This window comes from Hyla sarda, unplaced genomic scaffold (assembly GCF_029499605.1).
Source record: "Hyla sarda isolate aHylSar1 unplaced genomic scaffold, aHylSar1.hap1 scaffold_391, whole genome shotgun sequence".
NCBI lineage: Eukaryota > Metazoa > Chordata > Amphibia > Anura > Hylidae > Hyla > Hyla sarda.
Window position 1 is genome coordinate 255,337 of NW_026610408.1, and position 23,583 is coordinate 278,919.

At 43.6% G+C, this 23,583-nt stretch overlaps 13 pseudogenes; all 13 read right to left on the reverse strand.

Annotated features, from left to right (window-relative positions):
* Nucleotides 1-897: 897 nt before the first annotated feature.
* Nucleotides 898-1,161, reverse strand: LOC130332881 (U2 spliceosomal RNA; annotated as a pseudogene).
* A 1,471-nt stretch (nt 1,162-2,632) lies between these two features.
* Nucleotides 2,633-2,896, reverse strand: LOC130332883 (U2 spliceosomal RNA; annotated as a pseudogene).
* Nucleotides 2,897-4,371: 1,475 nt separating this feature from the next.
* On the reverse strand, nt 4,372-4,635 carry LOC130332884 (U2 spliceosomal RNA; annotated as a pseudogene).
* Nucleotides 4,636-6,110: 1,475 nt separating this feature from the next.
* LOC130332885 (U2 spliceosomal RNA) lies at nt 6,111-6,374 on the reverse strand (annotated as a pseudogene).
* A 1,506-nt stretch (nt 6,375-7,880) lies between these two features.
* Nucleotides 7,881-8,144, reverse strand: LOC130332886 (U2 spliceosomal RNA; annotated as a pseudogene).
* A 1,479-nt stretch (nt 8,145-9,623) lies between these two features.
* On the reverse strand, nt 9,624-9,887 carry LOC130332887 (U2 spliceosomal RNA; annotated as a pseudogene).
* A 1,486-nt stretch (nt 9,888-11,373) lies between these two features.
* LOC130332888 (U2 spliceosomal RNA) lies at nt 11,374-11,637 on the reverse strand (annotated as a pseudogene).
* A 1,479-nt stretch (nt 11,638-13,116) lies between these two features.
* On the reverse strand, nt 13,117-13,380 carry LOC130332889 (U2 spliceosomal RNA; annotated as a pseudogene).
* A 1,479-nt stretch (nt 13,381-14,859) lies between these two features.
* LOC130332891 (U2 spliceosomal RNA) lies at nt 14,860-15,123 on the reverse strand (annotated as a pseudogene).
* Nucleotides 15,124-16,605: 1,482 nt separating this feature from the next.
* LOC130332892 (U2 spliceosomal RNA) lies at nt 16,606-16,869 on the reverse strand (annotated as a pseudogene).
* A 1,489-nt stretch (nt 16,870-18,358) lies between these two features.
* LOC130332893 (U2 spliceosomal RNA) lies at nt 18,359-18,622 on the reverse strand (annotated as a pseudogene).
* Nucleotides 18,623-20,089: 1,467 nt separating this feature from the next.
* On the reverse strand, nt 20,090-20,354 carry LOC130332911 (U2 spliceosomal RNA; annotated as a pseudogene).
* A 1,484-nt stretch (nt 20,355-21,838) lies between these two features.
* Nucleotides 21,839-22,102, reverse strand: LOC130332895 (U2 spliceosomal RNA; annotated as a pseudogene).
* Nucleotides 22,103-23,583: the final 1,481 nt, after the last annotated feature.

Consider the following 23,583-nt stretch of genomic DNA (forward strand, 5'->3'; position numbering starts at 1 on the left):
GTCATCTGCAGTTTACATCTAGCCCGTGGCATTGAATGGCATTTTAAAAGTGCTAAGGGTCCTGGTGCAATAATCCTCCCATGAGGATCAGCCTCAACGGCTTTGTAGATTGCACTCATGTCAGCAACTCCATATACATTTTTTTTTCTTCATGCTTCTTTCTTCATCCTTTTTTCTTTCTGTCATTCAGACTTTCATTCATTCGATCTCTCTCACTCACTTGCTTTAACTCATTTGTTCTCACTCACTCACTCACTCACTCAATCACTCACTCATTCACTCTCACTCACTCTCACTCTCTCACTCACTCGCTCACTAAGTCAGTCTCTCTCTCTCTCTCTCTTTTTCTTTTTATATATATTTTTTTCCGTCTTCTTCTTCTTCTTCTTCTTCTTCTTCTTCTTCAGACCCTGTCATAGCACTAATGCCTTTCCAATACCACCAGCAGATGGAGACACTCCATTGCAACATTGGTTGTGAGCAGCAGTTTCTAAAAACAAATGCCTCATGGCGGATTTCCCATCCATCAATGGATGGTAAATTTTGTTTTTATCATTCACTGACCACAGAAACCAATGCATGGTCAAGCAACAGCAATGACACACCCTTGTGTATAGGCATGAGACCCTCATGTCATTTAACAGGATTCAGCACCACCCACAAGACAGCTACCTGTCATGTCATGTCAAACCTGCACAGGTGTGCTAGATTATTATTATTTAGTTTTATTTTATTTTTTTACACCAAGCAGTGTGCAAACATGGTCATTAAAACGCTAAATGAATAGACGTTCATAAACCAGTCAGTGCAACTCATCATTTTGGTCTCCAATTCTCAAACTCAAATTCTCACCCACGGAGGATTAAATGAGAATCTTTCTTGTTTAACACTGGAATGGGGTGGTGCACTGTTCACTACCCGAAGATACTGCCACATCGGGTCAATGCATAGGGCGACAGAAGCAAGCTTCCAAATCAGCTCCCTTTCTCAAAAATCCATTTAATTTATGGTCCCCAGATAGGGAACGTATGTATCAGTATGTGCTCACAAGTCACCCAAGTGCAAGTATTCACACAAAAAAAAACGTGCCTCAGGATGCGATCTGTCGCAAGATCCTTTCTTTTTTTACACTTGATCTAAGCCAAAAGGCCTAGAGGGGATAACCGGGAAAGGGGTGGACCCAACCATGTCCCCTTCATGAGCACTCACATTACTCATAGGAATGGAAGGAAGGCTGGCAGCCAACCAGCCTCCCATACACTTTCTGGGTGGGTGGCAGTCAGCCACCCATACATACATACAGCACAGGCTAAACCCACATCATCACTTAAAAAAAGGACAGGCGACCATTGCACTCTGATGGAGCATTTAGCAATGCAATCCATAGCCTGGCTTTTGCCTGAACCCCCATCACTCCTCCTCTTGCATATAAGACAATATTTCAGATCTGCATATGAAAACAACACGCCTACCTTTGTTGCACATAGCTGCCTGCCTGTCTCTAGTTACCCCACTGGCTGTAGCTGCGTCCCTTCCGACATGGAATAACACCAACTGTAACGATAAACTGAAAATTAACAGTATAAACCTGCATCATTTTGGACTCTGGTATTTGCTGAATCCGGGTGACCTGACAATCGATGGTGGTGCCGCTGGTGATTCTGGCCTTCTTGGAATCTGTTGGGCCTATGTGTTAGCTCACACATCACTTGGGTATCCATGGTAACTACCACAACATGGTCATCTGCAGTTTACATCTAGCCCGTGGCATTGAATGGCATTTTAAAAGTGCTAAGGGTCCTGGTGCAATAATCCTCCCATGAGGATCAGCCTCAACGGCTTTGTAGATTGCACTCATGTCAGCAACTCCATATACATTTTTTTTTCTTCATGCTTCTTTCTTCATCCTTTTTTCTTTCTGTCATTCAGACTTTCATTCATTCGATTTCTCTCACTCACTTGCTTTAACTCATTTGTTCTCACTCACTCACTCACTCACTCACTCAATCACTCACTCACTCATTCACTCTCACTCACTCTCACTCTCTCACTCACTCGCTCACTAAGTCAGTCTCTCTCTCTCTCTCTCTTTTTCTTTTTATATATATTTTTTTCCGTCTTCTTCTTCTTCTTCTTCTTCAGACCCTGTCATAGCACTAATGCCTTTCCAATACCACCAGCAGATGGAGACACTCCATTGCAACATTGGTTGTGAGCAGCAGTTTCTAAAAACAAATGCCTCATGGCGGATTTCCCATCCATCAATGGATGGTAAATTTTGTTTTTATCATTCACTGACCACAGAAACCAATGCATGGTCAAGCAACAGCAATGACACACCCTTGTGTATAGGCATGAGACCCTCATGTCATTTAACAGGATTCAGCACCACCCACAAGACAGCTACCTGTCATGTCATGTCAAACCTGCACAGGTGTGCTAGATTATTATTATTTAGTTTTATTTTATTTTTTTACACCAATCAGTGTGCAAACATGGTCATTAAAACGCTAAATGAATAGACGTTCATAAACCAGTCAGTGCAACTCATCATTTTGGTCTCCAATTCTCAAACTCAAATTCTCACCCACGGAGGATTAAATGAGAATCTTTCTTGTTTAACACTGGAATGGGGTGGTGCACTGTTCACTACCCGAAGATACTGCCACATCGGGTCAATGCATAGGGCGACAGAAGCAAGCTTCCAAATCAGCTCCCTTTCTCAAAAATCCATTTAATTTATGGTCCCCAGATAGGGAACGTATGTATCAGTATGTGCTCACAAGTCACCCAAGTGCAAGTATTCACACAAAAAAAAACGTGCCTCAGGATGCGATCTGTCGCAAGATCCTTTCTTTTTTTACACTTGATCTAAGCCAAAAGGCCTAGAGGGGATAACCGGGAAAGGGGTGGACCCAACCATGTCCCCTTCATGAGCACTCACATTACTCATAGGAATGGAAGGAAGGCTGGCAGCCAACCAGCCTCCCATACACTTTCTGGGTGGGTGGCAGTCAGCCACCCATACATACATACAGCACAGGCTAAACCCACATCATCACTTAAAAAAAGGACAGGCGACCATTGCACTCTGATGGAGCATTTAGCAATGCAATCCATAGCCTGGCTTTTGCCTGAACCCCCATCACTCCTCCTCTTGCATATAAGACAATATTTCAGATCTGCATATGAAAACAACACGCCTACCTTTGTTGCACATAGCTGCCTGCCTGTCTCTAGTTACCCCACTGGCTGTAGCTGCGTCCCTTCCGACATGGAATAACACCAACTGTAACGATAAACTGAAAATTAACAGTATAAACCTGCATCATTTTGGACTCTGGTATTTGCTGAATCCGGGTGACCTGACAATCGATGGTGGTGCCGCTGGTGATTCTGGCCTTCTTGGAATCTGTTGGGCCTATGTGTTAGCTCACACATCACTTGGGTATCCATGGTAACTACCACAACATGGTCATCTGCAGTTTACATCTAGCCCGTGGCATTGAATGGCATTTTAAAAGTGCTAAGGGTCCTGGTGCAATAATCCTCCCATGAGGATCAGCCTCAACGGCTTTGTAGATTGCACTCATGTCAGCAACTCCATATACATTTTTTTTTCTTCATGCTTCTTTCTTCATCCTTTTTTCTTTCTGTCATTCAGACTTTCATTCATTCGATCTCTCTCACTCACTTGCTTTAACTCATTTGTTCTCACTCACTCACTCACTCACTCAATCACTCACTCATTCACTCTCACTCACTCTCACTCTCTCACTCACTCGCTCACTAAGTCAGTCTCTCTCTCTCTCTCTCTTTTTCTTTTTATATATATTTTTTTCCGTCTTCTTCTTCTTCTTCTTCTTCTTCTTCTTCTTCAGACCCTGTCATAGCACTAATGCCTTTCCAATACCACCAGCAGATGGAGACACTCCATTGCAACATTGGTTGTGAGCAGCAGTTTCTAAAAACAAATGCCTCATGGCGGATTTCCCATCCATCAATGGATGGTAAATTTTGTTTTTATCATTCACTGACCACAGAAACCAATGCATGGTCAAGCAACAGCAATGACACACCCTTGTGTATAGGCATGAGACCCTCATGTCATTTAACAGGATTCAGCACCACCCACAAGACAGCTACCTGTCATGTCATGTCAAACCTGCACAGGTGTGCTAGATTATTATTATTTAGTTTTATTTTATTTTTTTACACCAAGCAGTGTGCAAACATGGTCATTAAAACGCTAAATGAATAGACGTTCATAAACCAGTCAGTGCAACTCATCATTTTGGTCTCCAATTCTCAAACTCAAATTCTCACCCACGGAGGATTAAATGAGAATCTTTCTTGTTTAACACTGGAATGGGGTGGTGCACTGTTCACTACCCGAAGATACTGCCACATCGGGTCAATGCATAGGGCGACAGAAGCAAGCTTCCAAATCAGCTCCCTTTCTCAAAAATCCATTTAATTTATGGTCCCCAGATAGGGAACGTATGTATCAGTATGTGCTCACAAGTCACCCAAGTGCAAGTATTCACACAAAAAAAAACGTGCCTCAGGATGCGATCTGTCGCAAGATCCTTTCTTTTTTTACACTTGATCTAAGCCAAAAGGCCTAGAGGGGATAACCGGGAAAGGGGTGGACCCAACCATGTCCCCTTCATGAGCACTCACATTACTCATAGGAATGGAAGGAAGGCTGGCAGCCAACCAGCCTCCCATACACTTTCTGGGTGGGTGGCAGTCAGCCACCCATACATACATACAGCACAGGCTAAACCCACATCATCACTTAAAAAAAGGACAGGCGACCATTGCACTCTGATGGAGCATTTAGCAATGCAATCCATAGCCTGGCTTTTGCCTGAACCCCCATCACTCCTCCTCTTGCATATAAGACAATATTTCAGATCTGCATATGAAAACAACACGCCTACCTTTGTTGCACATAGCTGCCTGCCTGTCTCTAGTTACCCCACTGGCTGTAGCTGCGTCCCTTCCGACATGGAATAACACCAACTGTAACGATAAACTGAAAATTAACAGTATAAACCTGCATCATTTTGGACTCTGGTATTTGCTGAATCCGGGTGACCTGACAATCGATGGTGGTGCCGCTGGTGATTCTGGCCTTCTTGGAATCTGTTGGGCCTATGTGTTAGCTCACACATCACTTGGGTATCCATGGTAACTACCACAACATGGTCATCTGCAGTTTACATCTAGCCCGTGGCATTGAATGGCATTTTAAAAGTGCTAAGGGTCCTGGTGCAATAATCCTCCCATGAGGATCAGCCTCAACGGCTTTGTAGATTGCACTCATGTCAGCAACTCCATATACATTTTTTTTTCTTCATGCTTCTTTCTTCATCCTTTTTTCTTTCTGTCATTCAGACTTTCATTCATTCGATCTCTCTCACTCACTTGCTTTAACTCATTTGTTCTCACTCACTCACTCACTCACTCAATCACTCACTCATTCACTCTCACTCACTCTCACTCTCTCACTCACTCGCTCACTAAGTCAGTCTCTCTCTCTCTCTCTCTTTTTCTTTTTATATATATTTTTTTCCGTCTTCTTCTTCTTCTTCTTCTTCTTCTTCTTCTTCAGACCCTGTCATAGCACTAATGCCTTTCCAATACCACCAGCAGATGGAGACACTCCATTGCAACATTGGTTGTGAGCAGCAGTTTCTAAAAACAAATGCCTCATGGCGGATTTCCCATCCATCAATGGATGGTAAATTTTGTTTTTATCATTCACTGACCACAGAAACCAATGCATGGTCAAGCAACAGCAATGACACACCCTTGTGTATAGGCATGAGACCCTCATGTCATTTAACAGGATTCAGCACCACCCACAAGACAGCTACCTGTCATGTCATGTCAAACCTGCACAGGTGTGCTAGATTATTATTATTTAGTTTTATTTTATTTTTTTACACCAAGCAGTGTGCAAACATGGTCATTAAAACGCTAAATGAATAGACGTTCATAAACCAGTCAGTGCAACTCATCATTTTGGTCTCCAATTCTCAAACTCAAATTCTCACCCACGGAGGATTAAATGAGAATCTTTCTTGTTTAACACTGGAATGGGGTGGTGCACTGTTCACTACCCGAAGATACTGCCACATCGGGTCAATGCATAGGGCGACAGAAGCAAGCTTCCAAATCAGCTCCCTTTCTCAAAAATCCATTTAATTTATGGTCCCCAGATAGGGAACGTATGTATCAGTATGTGCTCACAAGTCACCCAAGTGCAAGTATTCACACAAAAAAAAACGTGCCTCAGGATGCGATCTGTCGCAAGATCCTTTCTTTTTTTACACTTGATCTAAGCCAAAAGGCCTAGAGGGGATAACCGGGAAAGGGGTGGACCCAACCATGTCCCCTTCATGAGCACTCACATTACTCATAGGAATGGAAGGAAGGCTGGCAGCCAACCAGCCTCCCATACACTTTCTGGGTGGGTGGCAGTCAGCCACCCATACATACATACAGCACAGGCTAAACCCACATCATCACTTAAAAAAAGGACAGGCGACCATTGCACTCTGATGGAGCATTTAGCACTGCAATCCATAGCCTGGCTTTTGCCTGAACCCCCATCACTCCTCCTCTTGCATATAAGACAATATTTCAGATCTGCATATGAAAACAACACGCCTACCTTTGTTGCACATAGCTGCCTGCCTGTCTCTAGTTACCCCACTGGCTGTAGCTGCGTCCCTTCCGACATGGAATAACACCAACTGTAACGATAAACTGAAAATTAACAGTATAAACCTGCATCATTTTGGACTCTGGTATTTGCTGAATCCGGGTGACCTGACAATCGATGGTGGTGCCGCTGGTGATTCTGGCCTTCTTGGAATCTGTTGGGCCTATGTGTTAGCTCACACATCACTTGGGTATCCATGGTAACTACCACAACATGGTCATCTGCAGTTTACATCTAGCCCGTGGCATTGAATGGCATTTTAAAAGTGCTAAGGGTCCTGGTGCAATAATCCTCCCATGAGGATCAGCCTCAACGGCTTTGTAGATTGCACTCATGTCAGCAACTCCATATACATTTTTTTTTCTTCATGCTTCTTTCTTCATCCTTTTTTCTTTCTGTCATTCAGACTTTCATTCATTCGATCTCTCTCACTCACTTGCTTTAACTCATTTGTTCTCACTCACTCACTCACTCACTCAATCACTCACTCACTCATTCACTCTCACTCACTCTCACTCTCTCACTCACTCGCTCACTAAGTCAGTCTCTCTCTCTCTCTCTCTTTTTCTTTTTATATATATTTTTTTCCGTCTTCTTCTTCTTCTTCTTCTTCTTCTTCTTCTTCTTCTTCTTCTTCTTCTTCTTCTTCAGACCCTGTCATAGCACTAATGCCTTTCCAATACCACCAGCAGATGGAGACACTCCATTGCAACATTGGTTGTGAGCAGCAGTTTCTAAAAACAAATGCCTCATGGCGGATTTCCCATCCATCAATGGATGGTAAATTTTGTTTTTATCATTCACTGACCACAGAAACCAATGCATGGTCAAGCAACAGCAATGACACACCCTTGTGTATAGGCATGAGACCCTCATGTCATTTAACAGGATTCAGCACCACCCACAAGACAGCTACCTGTCATGTCATGTCAAACCTGCACAGGTGTGCTAGATTATTATTATTATTTAGTTTTATTTTATTTTTTTACACCAATCAGTGTGCAAACATGGTCATTAAAACGCTAAATGAATAGACGTTCATAAACCAGTCAGTGCAACTCATCATTTTGGTCTCCAATTCTCAAACTCAAATTCTCACCCACGGAGGATTAAATGAGAATCTTTCTTGTTTAACACTGGAATGGGGTGGTGCACTGTTCACTACCCGAAGATACTGCCACATCGGGTCAATGCATAGGGCGACAGAAGCAAGCTTCCAAATCAGCTCCCTTTCTCAAAAATCCATTTAATTTATGGTCCCCAGATAGGGAACGTATGTATCAGTATGTGCTCACAAGTCACCCAAGTGCAAGTATTCACACAAAAAAAAACGTGCCTCAGGATGCGATCTGTCGCAAGATCCTTTCTTTTTTTACACTTGATCTAAGCCAAAAGGCCTAGAGGGGATAACCGGGAAAGGGGTGGACCCAACCATGTCCCCTTCATGAGCACTCACATTACTCATAGGAATGGAAGGAAGGCTGGCAGCCAACCAGCCTCCCATACACTTTCTGGGTGGGTGGCAGTCAGCCACCCATACATACATACAGCACAGGCTAAACCCACATCATCACTTAAAAAAAGGACAGGCGACCATTGCACTCTGATGGAGCATTTAGCAATGCAATCCATAGCCTGGCTTTTGCCTGAACCCCCATCACTCCTCCTCTTGCATATAAGACAATATTTCAGATCTGCATATGAAAACAACACGCCTACCTTTGTTGCACATAGCTGCCTGCCTGTCTCTAGTTACCCCACTGGCTGTAGCTGCGTCCCTTCCGACATGGAATAACACCAACTGTAACGATAAACTGAAAATTAACAGTATAAACCTGCATCATTTTGGACTCTGGTATTTGCTGAATCCGGGTGACCTGACAATCGATGGTGGTGCCGCTGGTGATTCTGGCCTTCTTGGAATCTGTTGGGCCTATGTGTTAGCTCACACATCACTTGGGTATCCATGGTAACTACCACAACATGGTCATCTGCAGTTTACATCTAGCCCGTGGCATTGAATGGCATTTTAAAAGTGCTAAGGGTCCTGGTGCAATAATCCTCCCATGAGGATCAGCCTCAACGGCTTTGTAGATTGCACTCATGTCAGCAACTCCATATACATTTTTTTTTCTTCATGCTTCTTTCTTCATCCTTTTTTCTTTCTGTCATTCAGACTTTCATTCATTCGATCTCTCTCACTCACTTGCTTTAACTCATTTGTTCTCACTCACTCACTCACTCACTCAATCACTCACTCACTCATTCACTCTCACTCACTCTCACTCTCTCACTCACTCGCTCACTAAGTCAGTCTCTCTCTCTCTCTCTCTTTTTCTTTTTATATATATTTTTTTCCGTCTTCTTCTTCTTCTTCTTCTTCTTCTTCTTCTTCAGACCCTGTCATAGCACTAATGCCTTTCCAATACCACCAGCAGATGGAGACACTCCATTGCAACATTGGTTGTGAGCAGCAGTTTCTAAAAACAAATGCCTCATGGCGGATTTCCCATCCATCAATGGATGGTAAATTTTGTTTTTATCATTCACTGACCACAGAAACCAATGCATGGTCAAGCAACAGCAATGACACACCCTTGTGTATAGGCATGAGACCCTCATGTCATTTAACAGGATTCAGCACCACCCACAAGACAGCTACCTGTCATGTCATGTCAAACCTGCACAGGTGTGCTAGATTATTATTATTTAGTTTTATTTTATTTTTTTACACCAAGCAGTGTGCAAACATGGTCATTAAAACGCTAAATGAATAGACGTTCATAAACCAGTCAGTGCAACTCATCATTTTGGTCTCCAATTCTCAAACTCAAATTCTCACCCACGGAGGATTAAATGAGAATCTTTCTTGTTTAACACTGGAATGGGGTGGTGCACTGTTCACTACCCGAAGATACTGCCACATCGGGTCAATGCATAGGGCGACAGAAGCAAGCTTCCAAATCAGCTCCCTTTCTCAAAAATCCATTTAATTTATGGTCCCCAGATAGGGAACGTATGTATCAGTATGTGCTCACAAGTCACCCAAGTGCAAGTATTCACACAAAAAAAAACGTGCCTCAGGATGCGATCTGTCGCAAGATCCTTTCTTTTTTTACACTTGATCTAAGCCAAAAGGCCTAGAGGGGATAACCGGGAAAGGGTTGGACCCAACCATGTCCCCTTCATGAGCACTCACATTACTCATAGGAATGGAAGGAAGGCTGGCAGCCAACCAGCCTCCCATACACTTTCTGGGTGGGTGGCAGTCAGCCACCCATACATACATACAGCACAGGCTAAACCCACATCATCACTTAAAAAAAGGACAGGCGACCATTGCACTCTGATGGAGCATTTAGCAATGCAATCCATAGCCTGGCTTTTGCCTGAACCCCCATCACTCCTCCTCTTGCATATAAGACAATATTTCAGATCTGCATATGAAAACAACACGCCTACCTTTGTTGCACATAGCTGCCTGCCTGTCTCTAGTTACCCCACTGGCTGTAGCTGCGTCCCTTCCGACATGGAATAACACCAACTGTAACGATAAACTGAAAATTAACAGTATAAACCTGCATCATTTTGGACTCTGGTATTTGCTGAATCCGGGTGACCTGACAATCGATGGTGGTGCCGCTGGTGATTCTGGCCTTCTTGGAATCTGTTGGGCCTATGTGTTAGCTCACACATCACTTGGGTATCCATGGTAACTACCACAACATGGTCATCTGCAGTTTACATCTAGCCCGTGGCATTGAATGGCATTTTAAAAGTGCTAAGGGTCCTGGTGCAATAATCCTCCCATGAGGATCAGCCTCAACGGCTTTGTAGATTGCACTCATGTCAGCAACTCCATATACATTTTTTTTTCTTCATGCTTCTTTCTTCATCCTTTTTTCTTTCTGTCATTCAGACTTTCATTCATTCGATCTCTCTCACTCACTTGCTTTAACTCATTTGTTCTCACTCACTCACTCACTCACTCACTCAATCACTCACTCACTCATTCACTCTCACTCACTCTCACTCTCTCACTCACTCGCTCACTAAGTCAGTCTCTCTCTCTCTCTCTCTCTCTCTTTTTCTTTTTATATATATTTTTTTCCGTCTTCTTCTTCTTCTTCTTCTTCTTCTTCTTCAGACCCTGTCATAGCACTAATGCCTTTCCAATACCACCAGCAGATGGAGACACTCCATTGCAACATTGGTTGTGAGCAGCAGTTTCTAAAAACAAATGCCTCATGGCGGATTTCCCATCCATCAATGGATGGTAAATTTTGTTTTTATCATTCACTGACCACAGAAACCAATGCATGGTCAAGCAACAGCAATGACACACCCTTGTGTATAGGCATGAGACCCTCATGTCATTTAACAGGATTCAGCACCACCCACAAGACAGCTACCTGTCATGTCATGTCAAACCTGCACAGGTGTGCTAGATTATTATTATTTAGTTTTATTTTATTTTTTTACACCAATCAGTGTGCAAACATGGTCATTAAAACGCTAAATGAATAGACGTTCATAAACCAGTCAGTGCAACTCATCATTTTGGTCTCCAATTCTCAAACTCAAATTCTCACCCACGGAGGATTAAATGAGAATCTTTCTTGTTTAACACTGGAATGGGGTGGTGCACTGTTCACTACCCGAAGATACTGCCACATCGGGTCAATGCATAGGGCGACAGAAGCAAGCTTCCAAATCAGCTCCCTTTCTCAAAAATCCATTTAATTTATGGTCCCCAGATAGGGAACGTATGTATCAGTATGTGCTCACAAGTCACCCAAGTGCAAGTATTCACACAAAAAAAAACGTGCCTCAGGATGCGATCTGTCGCAAGATCCTTTCTTTTTTTACACTTGATCTAAGCCAAAAGGCCTAGAGGGGATAACCGGGAAAGGGGTGGACCCAACCATGTCCCCTTCATGAGCACTCACATTACTCATAGGAATGGAAGGAAGGCTGGCAGCCAACCAGCCTCCCATACACTTTCTGGGTGGGTGGCAGTCAGCCACCCATACATACATACAGCACAGGCTAAACCCACATCATCACTTAAAAAAAGGACAGGCGACCATTGCACTCTGATGGAGCATTTAGCAATGCAATCCATAGCCTGGCTTTTGCCTGAACCCCCATCACTCCTCCTCTTGCATATAAGACAATATTTCAGATCTGCATATGAAAACAACACGCCTACCTTTGTTGCACATAGCTGCCTGCCTGTCTCTAGTTACCCCACTGGCTGTAGCTGCGTCCCTTCCGACATGGAATAACACCAACTGTAACGATAAACTGAAAATTAACAGTATAAACCTGCATCATTTTGGACTCTGGTATTTGCTGAATCCGGGTGACCTGACAATCGATGGTGGTGCCGCTGGTGATTCTGGCCTTCTTGGAATCTGTTGGGCCTATGTGTTAGCTCACACATCACTTGGGTATCCATGGTAACTACCACAACATGGTCATCTGCAGTTTACATCTAGCCCGTGGCATTGAATGGCATTTTAAAAGTGCTAAGGGTCCTGGTGCAATAATCCTCCCATGAGGATCAGCCTCAACGGCTTTGTAGATTGCACTCATGTCAGCAACTCCATATACATTTTTTTTTCTTCATGCTTCTTTCTTCATCCTTTTTTCTTTCTGTCATTCAGACTTTCATTCATTCGATCTCTCTCACTCACTTGCTTTAACTCATTTGTTCTCACTCACTCACTCACTCACTCACTCAATCACTCACTCATTCACTCTCACTCACTCTCACTCTCTCACTCACTCGCTCACTAAGTCAGTCTCTCTCTCTCTCTCTCTTTTTCTTTTTATATATATTTTTTTCCGTCTTCTTCTTCTTCTTCTTCTTCTTCTTCTTCTTCAGACCCTGTCATAGCACTAATGCCTTTCCAATACCACCAGCAGATGGAGACACTCCATTGCAACATTGGTTGTGAGCAGCAGTTTCTAAAAACAAATGCCTCATGGCGGATTTCCCATCCATCAATGGATGGTAAATTTTGTTTTTATCATTCACTGACCACAGAAACCAATGCATGGTCAAGCAACAGCAACGACACACCCTTGTGTATAGGCATGAGACCCTCATGTCATTTAACAGGATTCAGCACCACCCACAAGACAGCTACCTGTCATGTCATGTCAAACCTGCACAGGTGTGCTAGATTATTATTATTTAGTTTTATTTTATTTTTTTACACCAAGCAGTGTGCAAACATGGTCATTAAAACGCTAAATGAATAGACGTTCATAAACCAGTCAGTGCAACTCATCATTTTGGTCTCCAATTCTCAAACTCAAATTCTCACCCACGGAGGATTAAATGAGAATCTTTCTTGTTTAACACTGGAATGGGGTGGTGCACTGTTCACTACCCGAAGATACTGCCACATCGGGTCAATGCATAGGGCGACAGAAGCAAGCTTCCAAATCAGCTCCCTTTCTCAAAAATCCATTTAATTTATGGTCCCCAGATAGGGAACGTATGTATCAGTATGTGCTCACAAGTCACCCAAGTGCAAGTATTCACACAAAAAAAAACGTGCCTCAGGATGCGATCTGTCGCAAGATCCTTTCTTTTTTTACACTTGATCTAAGCCAAAAGGCCTAGAGGGGATAACCGGGAAAGGGGTGGACCCAACCATGTCCCCTTCATGAGCACTCACATTACTCATAGGAATGGAAGGAAGGCTGGCAGCCAACCAGCCTCCCATACACTTTCTGGGTGGGTGGCAGTCAGCCACCCATACATACATACAGCACAGGCTAAACCCACATCATCACTTAAAAAAAGGACAGGCGACCATTGCACTCTGATGGAGCATTTAGCACTGCAATCCATAGCCTGGCTTTTGCCTGAACCCCCATCACTCCTCCTCTTGCATATAAGACAATATTTCAGATCTGCATATGAAAACAACACGCCTACCTTTGTTGCACATAGCTGCCTGCCTGTCTCTAGTTACCCCACTGGCTGTAGCTGCGTCCCTTCCGACATGGAATAACACCAACTGTAACGATAAACTGAAAATTAACAGTATAAACCTGCATCATTTTGGACTCTGGTATTTGCTGAATCCGGGTGACCTGACAATCGATGGTGGTGCCGCTGGTGATTCTGGCCTTCTTGGAATCTGTTGGGCCTATGTGTTAGCTCACACATCACTTGGGTATCCATGGTAACTACCACAACATGGTCATCTGCAGTTTACATCTAGCCCGTGGCATTGAATGGCATTTTAAAAGTGCTAAGGGTCCTGGTGCAATAATCCTCCCATGAGGATCAGCCTCAACGGCTTTGTAGATTGCACTCATGTCAGCAACTCCATATACATTTTTTTTTCTTCATGCTTCTTTCTTCATCCTTTTTTCTTTCTGTCATTCAGACTTTCATTCATTCGATCTCTCTCACTCACTTGCTTTAACTCATTTGTTCTCACTCACTCACTCACTCACTCAATCACTCACTCACTCATTCACTCTCACTCACTCTCACTCTCTCACTCACTCGCTCACTAAGTCAGTCTCTCTCTCTCTCTCTCTTTTTCTTTTTATATATATTTTTTTCCGTCTTCTTCTTCTTCTTCTTCTTCTTCTTCTTCTTCAGACCCTGTCATAGCACTAATGCCTTTCCAATACCACCAGCAGATGGAGACACTCCATTGCAACATTGGTTGTGAGCAGCAGTTTCTAAAAACAAATGCCTCATGGCGGATTTCCCATCCATCAATGGATGGTAAATTTTGTTTTTATCATTCACTGACCACAGAAACCAATGCATGGTCAAGCAACAGCAATGACACACCCTTGTGTATAGGCATGAGACCCTCATGTCATTTAACAGGATTCAGCACCACCCACAAGACAGCTACCTGTCATGTCATGTCAAACCTGCACAGGTGTGCTAGATTATTATTATTTAGTTTTATTTTATTTTTTTACACCAATCAGTGTGCAAACATGGTCATTAAAACGCTAAATGAATAGACGTTCATAAACCAGTCAGTGCAACTCATCATTTTGGTCTCCAATTCTCAAACTCAAATTCTCACCCACGGAGGATTAAATGAGAATCTTTCTTGTTTAACACTGGAATGGGGTGGTGCACTGTTCACTACCCGAAGATACTGCCACATCGGGTCAATGCATAGGGCGACAGAAGCAAGCTTCCAAATCAGCTCCCTTTCTCAAAAATCCATTTAATTTATGGTCCCCAGATAGGGAACGTATGTATCAGTATGTGCTCACAAGTCACCCAAGTGCAAGTATTCACACAAAAAAAAACGTGCCTCAGGATGCGATCTGTCGCAAGATCCTTTCTTTTTTTACACTTGATCTAAGCCAAAAGGCCTAGAGGGGATAACCGGGAAAGGGGTGGACCCAACCATGTCCCCTTCATGAGCACTCACATTACTCATAGGAATGGAAGGAAGGCTGGCAGCCAACCAGCCTCCCATACACTTTCTGGGTGGGTGGCAGTCAGCCACCCATACATACATACAGCACAGGCTAAACCCACATCATCACTTAAAAAAAGGACAGGCGACCATTGCACTCTGATGGAGCATTTAGCAATGCAATCCATAGCCTGGCTTTTGCCTGAACCCCCATCACTCCTCCTCTTGCATATAAGACAATATTTCAGATCTGCATATGAAAACAACACGCCTACCTTTGTTGCACATAGCTGCCTGCCTGTCTCTAGTTACCCCACTGGCTGTAGCTGCGTCCCTTCCGACATGGAATAACACCAACTGTAACGATAAACTGAAAATTAACAGTATAAACCTGCATCATTTTGGACTCTGGTATTTGCTGAATCCGGGTGACCTGACAATCGATGGTGGTGCCGCTGGTGATTCTGGCCTTCTTGGAATCTGTTGGGCCTATGTGTTAGCTCACACATCACTTGGGTATCCATGGTAACTACCACAACATGGTCATCTGCAGTTTACATCTAGCCCGTGGCATTGAATGGCATTTTAAAAGTGCTAAGGGTCCTGGTGCAATAATCCTCCCATGAGGATCAGCCTCAACGGCTTTGTAGATTGCACTCATGTCAGCAACTCCATATACATTTTTTTTTCTTCATGCTTCTTTCTTCATCCTTTTTTCTTTCTGTCATTCAGACTTTCATTCATTCGATCTCTCTCACTCACTTGCTTTAACTCATTTGTTCTCACTCACTCACTCACTCACTCACTCAATCACTCACTCACTCATTCACTCTCACTCACTCTCACTCTCTCACTCACTCGCTCACTAAGTCAGTCTCTCTCTCTCTCTCTCTCTTTTTCTTTTTATATATATTTTTTTCCGTCTTCTTCTTCTTCTTCTTCTTCTTCTTCTTCAGACCCTGTCATAGCACTAATGCCTTTCCAATACCACCAGCAGATGGAGACACTCCATTGCAACATTGGTTGTGAGCAGCAGTTTCTAAAAACAAATGCCTCATGGCGGATTTCCCATCCATCAATGGATGGTAAATTTTGTTTTTATCATTCACTGACCACAGAAACCAATGCATGGTCAAGCAACAGCAATGACACACCCTTGTGTATAGGCATGAGACCCTCATGTCATTTAACAGGATTCAGCACCACCCACAAGACAGCTACCTGTCATGTCATGTCAAACCTGCACAGGTGTGCTAGATTATTATTATTTAGTTTTATTTTATTTTTTTACACCAATCAGTGTGCAAACATGGTCATTAAAACGCTAAATGAATAGACGTTCATAAACCAGTCAGTGCAACTCATCATTTTGGTCTCCAATTCTCAAACTCAAATTCTCACCCACGGAGGATTAAATGAGAATCCTTCTTGTTTAACACTGGAATGGGGTGGTGCACTGTTCACTACCCGAAGATACTGCCACATCGGGTCAATGCATAGGGCGACAGAAGCAAGCTTCCAAATCAGCTCCCTTTCTCAAAAATCCATTTAATTTATGGTCCCCAGATAGGGAACGTATGTATCAGTATGTGCTCACAAGTCACCCAAGTGCAAGTATTCACACAAAAAAAAACGTGCCTCAGGATGCGATCTGTCGCAAGATCCTTTCTTTTTTTACACTTGATCTAAGCCAAAAGGCCTAGAGGGGATAACCGGGAAAGGGGTGGACCCAACCATGTCCCCTTCATGAGCACTCACATTACTCATAGGAATGGAAGGAAGGCTGGCAGCCAACCAGCCTCCCATACACTTTCTGGGTGGGTGGCAGTCAGCCACCCATACATACATACAGCACAGGCTAAACCCACATCATCACTTAAAAAAAGGACAGTCGACCATTGCACTCTGATGGAGCATTTAGCAATGCAATCCATAGCCTGGCTTTTGCCTGAACCCCCATCACTCCTCCTCTTGCATATAAGACAATATTTCAGATCTGCATATGAAAACAACACGCCTACCTTTGTTGCACATAGCTGCCTGCCTGTCTCTAGTTACCCCACTGGCTGTAGCTGCGTCCCTTCCGACATGGAATAACACCAACTGTAACGATAAACTGAAAATTAACAGTATAAACCTGCATCATTTTGGACTCTGGTATTTGCTGAATCCGGGTGACCTGACAATCGATGGTGGTGCCGCTGGTGATTCTGGCCTTCTTGGAATCTGTTGGGCCTATGTGTTAGCTCACACATCACTTGGGTATCCATGGTAACTACCACAACATGGTCATCTGCAGTTTACATCTAGCCCGTGGCATTGAATGGCATTTTAAAAGTGCTAAGGGTCCTGGTGCAATAATCCTCCCATGAGGATCAGCCTCAACGGCTTTGTAGATTGCACTCATGTCAGCAACTCCATATACATTTTTTTTTCTTCATGCTTCTTTCTTCATCCTTTTTTCTTTCTGTCATTCAGACTTTCATTCATTCGATCTCTCTCACTCACTTGCTTTAACTCATTTGTTCTCACTCACTCACTCACTCACTCACTCAATCACTCACTCACTCATTCACTCTCACTCACTCTCACTCTCTCACTCACTCGCTCACTAAGTCAGTCTCTCTCTCTCTCTCTCTTTTTCTTTTTATATATATTTTTTTCCGTCTTCTTCTTCTTCTTCTTCTTCTTCTTCTTCTTCTTCTTCAGACCCTGTCATAGCACTAATGCCTTTCCAATACCACCAGCAGATGGAGACACTCCATTGCAACATTGGTTGTGAGCAGCAGTTTCTAAAAACAAATGCCTCATGGCGGATTTCCCATCCATCAATGGATGGTAAATTTTGTTTTTATCATTCACTGACCACAGAAACCAATGCATGGTCAAGCAACAGCAATGACACACCCTTGTGTATAGGCATGAGACCCTCATGTCATTTAACAGGATTCAGCACCACCCACAAGACAGCTACCTGTCATGTCATGTCAAACCTGCACAGGTGTGCTAGATTATTATTATTTAGTTTTATTTTATTTTTTTACACCAATCAGTGTGCAAACATGGTCATTAAAACGCTAAATGAATAGACGTTCATAAACCAGTCAGTGCAACTCATCATTTTGGTCTCCAATTCTCAAACTCAAATTCTCACCCACGGAGGATTAAATGAGAATCTTTCTTGTTTAACACTGGAATGGGGTGGTGCACTGTTCACTACCCGAAGATACTGCCACATCGGGTCAATGCATAGGGCGACAGAAGCAAGCTTCCAAATCAGCTCCCTTTCTCAAAAATCCATTTAATTTATGGTCCCCAGATAGGGAACGTATGTATCAGTATGTGCTCACAAGTCACCCAAGTGCAAGTATTCACACAAAAAAAAACGTGCCTCAGGATGCGATCTGTCGCAAGATCCTTTCTTTTTTTACACTTGATCTAAGCCAAAAGGCCTAGAGGGGATAACCGGGAAAGGGGTGGACCCAACCATGTCCCCTTCATGAGCACTCACATTACTCATAGGAATGGAAGGAAGGCTGGCAGCCAACCAGCCTCCCATACACTTTCTGGGTGGGTGGCAGTCAGCCACCCATACATACATACAGCACAGGCTAAACCCACATCATCACTTAAAAAAAGGACAGGCGACCATTGCACTCTGATGGAGCATTTAGCAATGCAATCCATAGCCTGGCTTTTGCCTGAACCCCCATCACTCCTCCTCTTGCATATAAGACAATATTTCAGATCTGCATATGAAAACAACACGCCTACCTTTGTTGCACATAGCTGCCTGCCTGTCTCTAGTTACCCCACTGGCTGTAGCTGCGTCCCTTCCGACATGGAATAACACCAACTGTAACGATAAACTGAAAATTAACAGTATAAACCTGCATCATTTTGGACTCTGGTATTTGCTGAATCCGGGTGACCTGACAATCGATGGTGGTGCCGCTGGTGATTCTGGCCTTCTTGGAATCTGTTGGGCCTATGTGTTAGCTCACACATCACTTGGGTATCCATGGTAACTACCACAACATGGTCATCTGCAGTTTACATCTAGCCCGTGGCATTGAATGGCATTTTAAAAGTGCTAAGGGTCCTGGTGCAATAATCCTCCCATGAGGATCAGCCTCAACGGCTTTGTAGATTGCACTCATGTCAGCAACTCCATATACATTTTTTTTTCTTCATGCTTCTTTCTTCATCCTTTTTTCTTTCTGTCATTCAGACTTTCATTCATTCGATTTCTCTCACTCACTTGCTTTAACTCATTTGTTCTCACTCACTCACTCACTCACTCAATCACTCACTCACTCATTCACTCTCACTCACTCTCACTCTCTCACTCACTCGCTCACTAAGTCAGTCTCTCTCTCTCTCTCTCTTTTTCTTTTTATATATATTTTTTTCCGTCTTCTTCTTCTTCTTCTTCTTCAGACCCTGTCATAGCACTAATGCCTTTCCAATACCACCAGCAGATGGAGACACTCCATTGCAACATTGGTTGTGAGCAGCAGTTTCTAAAAACAAATGCCTCATGGCGGATTTCCCATCCATCAATGGATGGTAAATTTTGTTTTTATCATTCACTGACCACAGAAACCAATGCATGGTCAAGCAACAGCAATGACACACCCTTGTGTATAGGCATGAGACCCTCATGTCATTTAACAGGATTCAGCACCACCCACAAGACAGCTACCTGTCATGTCATGTCAAACCTGCACAGGTGTGCTAGATTATTATTATTTAGTTTTATTTTATTTTTTTACACCAATCAGTGTGCAAACATGGTCATTAAAACGCTAAATGAATAGACGTTCATAAACCAGTCAGTGCAACTCATCATTTTGGTCTCCAATTCTCAAACTCAAATTCTCACCCACGGAGGATTAAATGAGAATCTTTCTTGTTTAACACTGGAATGGGGTGGTGCACTGTTCACTACCCGAAGATACTGCCACATCGGGTCAATGCATAGGGCGACAGAAGCAAGCTTCCAAATCAGCTCCCTTTCTCAAAAATCCATTTAATTTATGGTCCCCAGATAGGGAACGTATGTATCAGTATGTGCTCACAAGTCACCCAAGTGCAAGTATTCACACAAAAAAAAAACGTGCCTCAGGATGCGATCTGTCGCAAGATCCTTTCTTTTTTTACACTTGATCTAAGCCAAAAGGCCTAGAGGGGATAACCGGGAAAGGGGTGGACCCAACCATGTCCCCTTCATGAGCACTCACATTACTCATAGGAATGGAAGGAAGGCTGGCAGCCAACCAGCCTCCCATACACTTTCTGGGTGGGTGGCAGTCAGCCACCCATACATACATACAGCACAGGCTAAACCCACATCATCACTTAAAAAAAGGACAGGCGACCATTGCACTCTGATGGAGCATTTAGCAATGCAATCCATAGCCTGGCTTTTGCCTGAACCCCCATCACTCCTCCTCTTGCATATAAGACAATATTTCAGATCTGCATATGAAAACAACACGCCTACCTTTGTTGCACATAGCTGCCTGCCTGTCTCTAGTTACCCCACTGGCTGTAGCTGCGTCCCTTCCGACATGGAATAACACCAACTGTAACGATAAACTGAAAATTAACAGTATAAACCTGCATCATTTTGGACTCTGGTATTTGCTGAATCCGGGTGACCTGACAATCGATGGTGGTGCCGCTGGTGATTCTGGCCTTCTTGGAATCTGTTGGGCCTATGTGTTAGCTCACACATCACTTGGGTATCCATGGTAACTACCACAACATGGTCATCTGCAGTTTACATCTAGCCCGTGGCATTGAATGGCATTTTAAAAGTGCTAAGGGTCCTGGTGCAATAATCCTCCCATGAGGATCAGCCTCAACGGCTTTGTAGATTGCACTCATGTCAGCAACTCCATATACATTTTTTTTTCTTCATGCTTCTTTCTTCATCCTTTTTTCTTTCTGTCATTCAGACTTTCATTCATTCGATCTCTCTCACTCACTTGCTTTAACTCATTTGTTCTCACTCACTCACTCACTCACTCACTCAATCACTCACTCACTCATTCACTCTCACTCACTCTCACTCTCTCACTCACTAAGTCAGTCTCTCTCTCTCTCTCTCTTTTTCTTTTTATATATATTTTTTTCCGTCTTCTTCTTCTTCTTCTTCTTCTTCTTCTTCTTCTTCTTCTTCAGACCCTGTCATAGCACTAATGCCTTTCCAATACCACCAGCAGATGGAGACACTCCATTGCAACATTGGTTGTGAGCAGCAGTTTCTAAAAACAAATGCCTCATGGCGGATTTCCCATCCATCAATGGATGGTAAATTTTGTTTTTATCATTCACTGACCACAGAAACCAATGCATGGTCAAGCAACAGCAATGACACACCCTTGTGTATAGGCATGAGACCCTCATGTCATTTAACAGGATTCAGCACCACCCACAAGACAGCTACCTGTCATGTCATGTCAAACCTGCACAGGTGTGCTAGATTATTATTATTTAGTTTTATTTTATTTTTTTACACCAATCAGTGTGCAAACATGGTCATTAAAACGCTAAATGAATAGACGTTCATAAACCAGTCAGTGCAACTCATCATTTTGGTCTCCAATTCTCAAACTCAAATTCTCACCCACGGAGGATTAAATGAGAATCTTTCTTGTTTAACACTGGAATGGGGTGGTGCACTGTTCACTACCCGAAGATACTGCCACATCGGGTCAATGCATAGGGCGACAGAAGCAAGCTTCCAAATCAGCTCCCTTTCTCAAAAATCCATTTAATTTATGGTCCCCAGATAGGGAACGTATGTATCAGTATGTGCTCACAAGTCACCCAAGTGCAAGTATTCACACAAAAAAAAACGTGCCTCAGGATGCGATCTGTCGCAAGATCCTTTCTTTTTTTACACTTGATCTAAGCCAAAAGGCCTAGAGGGGATAACCGGGAAAGGGGTGGACCCAACCATGTCCCCTTCATGAGCACTCACATTACTCATAGGAATGGAAGGAAGGCTGGCAGCCAACCAGCCTCCCATACACTTTCTGGGTGGGTGGCAGTCAGCCACCCATACATACATACAGCACAGGCTAAACCCACATCATCACTTAAAAAAAGGACAGGCGACCATTGCACTCTGATGGAGCATTTAGCAATGCAATCCATAGCCTGGCTTTTGCCTGAACCCCCATCACTCCTCCTCTTGCATATAAGACAATATTTCAGATCTGCATATGAAAACAACACGCCTACCTTTGTTGCACATAGCTGCCTGCCTGTCTCTAGTTACCCCACTGGCTGTAGCTGCGTCCCTTCCGACATGGAATAACACCAACTGTAACGATAAACTGAAAATTAACAGTATAAACCTGCATCATTTTGGACTCTGGTATTTGCTGAATCCGGGTGACCTGACAATCGATGGTGGTGCCGCTGGTGATTCTGGCCTTCTTGGAATCTGTTGGGCCTATGTGTTAGCTCACACATCACTTGGGTATCCATGGTAACTACCACAACATGGTCATCTGCAGTTTACATCTAGCCCGTGGCATTGAATGGCATTTTAAAAGTGCTAAGGGTCCTGGTGCAATAATCCTCCCATGAGGATCAGCCTCAACGGCTTTGTAGATTGCACTCATGTCAGCAACTCCATATACATTTTTTTTTCTTCATGCTTCTTTCTTCATCCTTTTTTCTTTCTGTCATTCAGACTTTCATTCATTCGATCTCTCTCACTCACTTGCTTTAACTCATTTGTTCTCACTCACTCACTCACTCACTCAATCACTCACTCACTCATTCACTCTCACTCACTCTCACTCTCTCACTCACTCGCTCACTAAGTCAGTCTCTCTCTCTCTCTCTCTTTTTCTTTTTATATATATTTTTTTCCGTCTTCTTCTTCTTCTTCTTCTTCTTCTTCAGACCCTGTCATAGCACTAATGCCTTTCCAATACCACCAGCAGATGGAGACACTCCATTGCAACATTGGTTGTGAGTAGCAGTTTCTAAAAACAAATGCCTCATGGCGGATGTCACGATGCCGGCTGGCAGGTAGTGGATCCTCTGTGCCAGAGAGGGATTGGCGTGGACCGTGCTAGTGGACCGGTTCTAAGCCACTACTGGTTTTCACCAGAGCCCGCCGCAAAGCGGGATGGTCTTGCTGCGGCGGTAGTGACCAGGTCGTATCCACTAGCAACGGCTCACCTCTCTGGCTGCTGAAGATAGGCGCGGTACAAGGGAGTAGGCAAAAGCAAGGTCGGACGTAGCAGAAGGTCGGGGCAGGCAGCAAGGATCGTAGTCAGGGGCAACGGCAGAAGGTCTGGAAACACAGGCAAGGAACACACAAGGAACGCTTTCACTGGCACTAAGGCAACAAGATCCGGCAAGGGAGTGCAGGGGAAGTGAGGTGATATAGGGAAG